This window comes from Dipteris shenzhenensis, chromosome 2 (genome assembly GCF_047967505.1).
Source record: "Dipteris shenzhenensis isolate YYH24624 ecotype China chromosome 2, Dip_SZ_1.0, whole genome shotgun sequence".
Taxonomy (NCBI): domain Eukaryota; kingdom Viridiplantae; phylum Streptophyta; class Polypodiopsida; order Gleicheniales; family Dipteridaceae; genus Dipteris; species Dipteris shenzhenensis.
In genome coordinates this window covers 20,303,248-20,310,008 of record NC_141597.1, presented here as the reverse complement: position 1 = coordinate 20,310,008, position 6,761 = coordinate 20,303,248, and positions in this window count along the sequence as shown.

The following is a 6,761-nucleotide window of genomic DNA, read 5'->3' as shown; positions in this document are numbered from 1 at the left end:
TTTTCTAACATGGTATCAGAGCCCAAGTAGGAGGCTCACAGGTGTGGGAGCTTGAAGGCAGGGACCTTGCTGAAGGACGACCCTGATTCAGAAGCTCTAGGGAATCGACTTCCATGATTGGAGGATTGTGCCCTTGCAAGAAGGAGGGTGACTCAGGTTCAGTCAGGTGCATTTAAAGTTCGCAGTCCAGGTTATCTGGAGATGTACTTTTGTTGCAGACGTTGCCAAAGGAAGGACGGGTTGAAACAGACCCTCAGAGCATGGTGCCTGGAAGACTCCAGGTTGTTCACTCATTATGAGGGGGACGACTGGAAGATCGTGACGACTGGGTTGCTCGAGTTCAGAGGCAGGAATGTGACTGAAGGAGGTGGTACCAGGAGGTGCTACCAGAGATGGACCTGTGTACTAGGATGGTGTGCGGAAGCGGAACCGGACCTGGTGGAGCAGGAGCCACTGGATGAAAAGCCAAGAAAAGAGTTCGACAACGAAAGGTTCCAGAGGACTACGACCAGGGAGTTACTGGAGCATCTTCATCGACGTGTTGGCATTGGGCTGGGATGTGTCGGTGAGAGGGGGTGTTGGAAAGGTCACCTCCCCATCTGTAAGCCCCCAAATGAGGAGAGCATGGGGGGGGTGAACCTAGGGTTTGAGTGTCTGTCACATGGGCATCTAATTGGATGCCATGTGGGCAAGAATCATAGAGATGGTGGGTACCTGGAGCTAGGATGGATCTACAGTAGCAAAAGGCGAAGCAGTAGCCAGCACAAGGAACCCGTACGGCGCAAGACAGAGGGCTAGAAAAGTGTGGAAGCATGGCTGGGACAGATTGCGATGGATCTAGACAGGAGGCACACTGTCTGCAGTAAGTTTTGGGGGGGATTGGTGGACCCTGTATTTATAGGGCATCTGCCCTTGAAAGGTGGGCCAAGGGCCCTTGTAATGAGTGCCCCAAAAGGGCAGCCCACAGTCGCATAAATGGGGAATTGTGGGGTCGGTTTTTTGTACAGGCTCAGTCGATTTTCATACAAACTGAGTCGGTTTTTTGGTACAGGCTTTGGGGCCTATAAAAGGAGCCCTTTGGCAAGGCATTTTACATCCAGCTTCCAGCAGATCCAGAGCAGAAAGGAGCAACAGGCAGCCACCTTTTGGACCTACATTCAGGAGGATAGAGAGGTGATTGAAGGGCTGCAGACTTAGCCAGGAAAGGGCTAGGGCCTTGGCTGTCATCTAGGGCAGCAAGGTGCTGAGTGTGAAGATAGTGGGAGAGAGGGAAGGAGTCTCACTTGCGGCTTTCTCACATGCACAATGGGGGAATACACACAAAGGTGGAGGCTGAAAACAGTTTTCCTCTTCTTAGTTGTGAAAGCCAAAAGAACTCTAGTACAAAGAAAATAGAAGAACCCTATATGTGGGTCTCAAACCAAACTCAACTAACTAAGGTGGCTTACTAACTGAGCCACAAACTAGAGTAGATAAGGATAGCTGTCATCCATTTTTTATTTGTGGGCGGTTTACCAACCGCATCTCCAGCTAACAAGTCGGTGACATAAATGCACAACAGTCACCCTGGCATATCATGAGTGGAGCTCGATATCTCAACACTCCCCCTCGAGCTCAATCCCAATTCCTACACACCAAGCAGGTCTCTGAACTTGCGTAGCTTCTCTGCGCCCAATGCTTTCGTGAATATGTCAGCTACCTGATTCTCTGTGCTGACATAAACTAGATCAATAAGACCTAGTAAAACCTTCTCCCACACATAGTGATAATGCACCTCAATGTGCTTTGTTCTAGCATGAAAGACTGGGTTCTTTGCCAAGTGTATACTGCTCATGTTGTCACAATAAATGACAACTGGCCCATCTGTAGACTGATGCATATTATAAAGTAGCTTATGCAACCAAGCTACCTCACATGCAGCCATTGCTGCACCCCTGTACTCAGCCTCTGTGCTCGACAAGGCAACTGTAGGCTGTTTCTTGCTGCTCCAAGTGACTGCAGCACTCCCAAAAGAGAACACATATCCACTAGAAGATCATCTATCAGAAATGCTACCAGCCCAATCAGCATCAGTGTATCCATGCAAGTGTATCTGAACCCCAGCCTCATAAAATAGTCCATACTGCAATGTGGACTTCACATACCTGAGTATGCGTCTAGCCGCATCCAAATGCGGTTTCCTTGGAGCCTGCATGAACTGACTTACCAATCCAACAGCATAGCTTAAATTTGGCCTGGTAATAGTCATATAAATCAAACTTCCTACTATGCGTCTGTACATAGTAGGGTCTTCCAAAAGCTCACCTGCATCTGTGCTTAGCTTCACATTCTGCTCCAAAGGAACTGAAATAGGCTTACAGCCTGTCATCCCATATTTGGACAGCATGTCCAATCCATACTGCCTCTGCAAGAGCTGTATCCCACTTGGTGATCTAATCACCTCAATGCCCAAGAAATAACGCAGCTCTCCCAAATCCTTCATCTCAAACTTCTGCCTCAATAGCATTTTCACATGAAGGATATCTACATCACTATCACCTGTGATGATCAAATCATCAACATAAATGACAAGCAGCATAATCCCTTTCTCTGTTTTTCTCACATAGAGTGAGAAATCTGCCTTGGAAATCTGAAAGCCAATAGTGACAAGATACTGTCCTATCTTGTCAGACCATGCTCTAGGTGCTTGCTTCAAGCCATACAAGGCTTTCTTCAACCTGCAAACAAACTCAGGATGAATAGCATGAACATAACCTGCTGGCTGCTCCATAAAGACCTCTTCTTGCAAATCACCATGCAAGAAGGCATTCTTTACATCCATCTGATGTAAAGACCATCCCTTTGATGCGGCCATAGCAATGGCTGCTCTTACGGTTGCCATCCTTGCAACCGGGCTGAAAGTTTCTTCACAATCAATGCCATATGTCTATGCATACCCCTTGACAACTAATCTTGCCTTGTATCTATTCACAGAACCATCTGCATTGTGCTTGATCTTATAAACCCACTTACAGCCAATTGCATTCTTGTCTTTAGGCAAAGGCACCAATTCCCATGTAGCATTTGCATCCAAGGCATCCATTTCTTCATCCATGGCTTTCTCCCATTTTTCATTTCCCATGGCTTGCTCAAAAGAAGTGGGTTCTGGTTCCTGTATCACTTTGACCATATAGGCATAGTGAATGGCTGTAAATCCATCATATTTTAGCCTATCCACAGGATACCTAACCCTGGTAGACCTGCGCAAAATAGGCTCACTTCTAGGTGCTCTCAAAACATCCCTGGTCTTCCTTACTCCAGGTGTAACAACAGAAGGAATACCCAAGTCATCATCAATGCTTTGTTCTGAGCCACTGGATTCACCATCCACATAAGAGTGACCTGCATTCACATCAAACATGGGCTGATCTACCTTCTCTTTTCCTTTTCGTGATACCTGCATACCACTCTCTGCATTGCTTTGAGGAGATTCTCCTGATCTCAATCTGCCTGTCCATGGCGAAGTATGTGAACCACTGCTAGAGGACACTCCAGGTCCACTGATATTTTGTGATGGCTGCTATGAATTCTGTGCAGCATTACCATTTTGTGCATCTACATCAATCATCACATTTACTGGTTTATACCAACTGCTCATCTCATCAAAAACAACATCTCTGCTCACTGTGAACTTACGTGTAGAAGGGTTATAGCATCTATACCCTTTCTGCTGCAGAGAATAACCAATAAAGACGCACTTCTCAGCTTTTGGATCCAACTTGGACCTCAACTCATCTGGCACATGGACATAGGCAATGCAACCAAAAATTTTCAAGTGAGAAATATCTGGTTTCCTACCAGTATACATCTCCTCTGGCGTCATGCCATGTATTGCTGCAGTGGGAGTCCTGTTCATTATATAAACTGATGTAGCAACTGCTTCAGCCCTAATCTGGTAGATCTTTTTCATTTAGCATAGCCCGAGATACCTCTCCAATATGCCTGTTTTTCCTTTCTGCAATTCCATTTTGCTGTGGGGTATGACTGCATGAATATTGCTGCTTTATACCATGCTCCTGCAAGAACCTTGCAAACTCATTTGAGAGGTACTCTCCCCCTCCATCTGACCTTAGGCATTTTATTTGCAGGCCTGTTTCTTTTTCAACCATAGCTTTGAAAGCTTTGAAGTGCCCAAACACTTCACTTTTCTTTTTCATAAAATACACCCAAAGTTTTCTACTGAAGTCATCAATAAATGTGACAAAATAGTGACAGCCTCCAATAGATGCAGCTTTAGTAGTCCGCACATCAGAGTGGATTAATTCCAATGGCTTTTTACTCTCTTGAACATGCCTAGGAAAAGGTTTCCTTGCCTGTTTCCCAAATTGACAGGCTTCACAAACCTTGTGCATTTCTGCAACCTTGAATTTAGGTAATCCTGCAACAATATTTTGGGCTTGCATTGATTTAAGTCGCTGTATATTAACATGACCAATGCGTTTGTGCGAGATATCAATATCTGCAACTACACCGGTCCCATGTGCAAACATTGCTGCACTCAATTCAGGCATGTCCGCATCCAACGTAAACATCCTACCCTTCTTCTTTCCTTTTGCTATCAAGCGACCGTTATTTTTCATATCCTCAACAAAGCATCCATGAGGATTAAATCTAACCTGCAAGCCCTGCTCAACCATTTGACCAATAGAAACCAGGTTCTTGGTGATGTTCGGGACATGAAATACATCAGACAGGTATTTCTTTTTCCCATCCTGCATGGACAAAGGAATTTTACCAATTTGCACAATAGGATGTGCAGTATCATCACCAGTCTCCACAAATCCTGGCTTTTCCATTTTCCTTGCATCTTGCATCCATTCTGCATGACCTGTCATGTGGTTTGACGCACCTGAGTCAACATACCACACATCATTTCGTTCTTCTGCACTTGTCACAGAATTGGTCATATGCTACACCATAAATAGATGCTCATTTCTGTCATCACTCTGCCTACTAGAAGATGCATAATTGCCTTGCTGCAATTTTCCATTCATAATGTCATTCTGCTTTTTGTAGCAGTCCTTAGCCATATGACCCATTTTGCCACAATAGTAGCATTCAACATTGCTGTTTGCATTTTGGCCTCTCTGCCATCCACCACGGCCTCTTTGGCTCCCCCTGCCTCTAGAGTTACCACGTCCTCCTGCATAGGACTAGTTTTCTTGCGTTTGCTGCATATTCTGATTTCTACCACGGCCTGCAGATCGGCCTCCTCTACCTCTGCCTCTACCTCTACCAGCATTTGAGTAGAAGACAGTTTCTTTTGAAGTTCCTGCTGAAGAAGATGCACCCCCATTTCTCTGCTCTTCAGAAATTAGAAGAGCAAACAACTCTTCAAAATCAGGAAATTTTTCACGGACGGCAATGGATGTCCGGAACTGTGCATACTCCTTTCCTAGACCATTCAAGGTCACAGAAACTAGATCATCATCTTCCACTGGCGACCCGATGGAAGCAAGTGCATCTGCAATTTTCTTCACTTTCATGTGGTAGTCATTTATGCTCAAATTTTCTCTCTGCACATTGTGCAACTCCTGTTTGAGTTGCATTTTCCTGGCTTGCGTATTTGTGCTGTACATTTTTGCCAAAGTATCCCATGCCTCCTTTGGTATACTTGCATCCTGAATATGCACAATCATGGAGTCCGAAATACTGATAGACAGCCAGTACATAACTTTCCTGGCTCTCTCATGCCATCCTTTAAATGCCTACATTTCCTGTTGACTGGGAACATTAGGAAGAACAGGTTCTTCTTCATTTCCTGTAATGAACTCCCAATAGCCTTTTCCCATCAAGAAATTCGTCATTCTAAACTTCCATGCCTGGAAGTTGTTCTTGTCAAGCTTTTCAGTGACAATCTGTGAAAGAGAATCAGATGCCATTACAGAACACTGCAAAATATTCTGTCACTGCAAAGAACACAGTTTTTGCCTCACACGGGCAGATCTGTAAAACTGATGAAAGTGGTATTTCACCACACAGTCACTTCCTAGTGACGATTTTGCATCAACAGGCAACAAGCATGAATCTGCAACTTCCAATATCTCTGCACACAGGCATATGATGCAATTTCTGCAGCAACTTTTCACCGACTAGCCGCGCAGTGGTCGCACAGCCAAAACATGGCCTTTTTCTGAGTGCCTGCGAAGAACTTCCGCCTTCAAAACGGGCCCCGAAATGGCCTCGAATCAGAAAAATAAAGTCACTAAGGGCTTCACCCTTTCCCGCAGCATATATTGCACTCTCGCCACACTGCGAAGGGCGTCTCAATCTGAGACAGTGCACTCTTGCACTTCTGGCTATGCTACTTGCAGAGATTTGCTCCCAAACTCGAAAAAGGAAAGCAACACTGGTCCTCTTACCAGGACACCACGAACTTGGCTTGCTTTCTTGAGCTCCTTACCACGAACAAGGCTCTGATACCATGTGAAGATAGTGGGAGAGAGGGAAGGAGTCTCACTTGCGGCTTTCTCACATGCACAATGTGGGGGAATACACACAAAGGTGGAGGCTGAAAACAGTTTTCCTCTTCTTAGTTGTGAAAGCCAAAAGAACTCTAGTACAAAGAAAATAGAAGAACCCTATATGTGGGTCTCAAACCAAACTCAACTAACTAAGGTGGCTTACTAACTGAGCCACAAACTAGAGTAGATAAGGATAGCTGTCATCCAGCTATTATTTGTGGGCGGTGTACCAACCGCATCTCCAGCTAACAAGTCGGT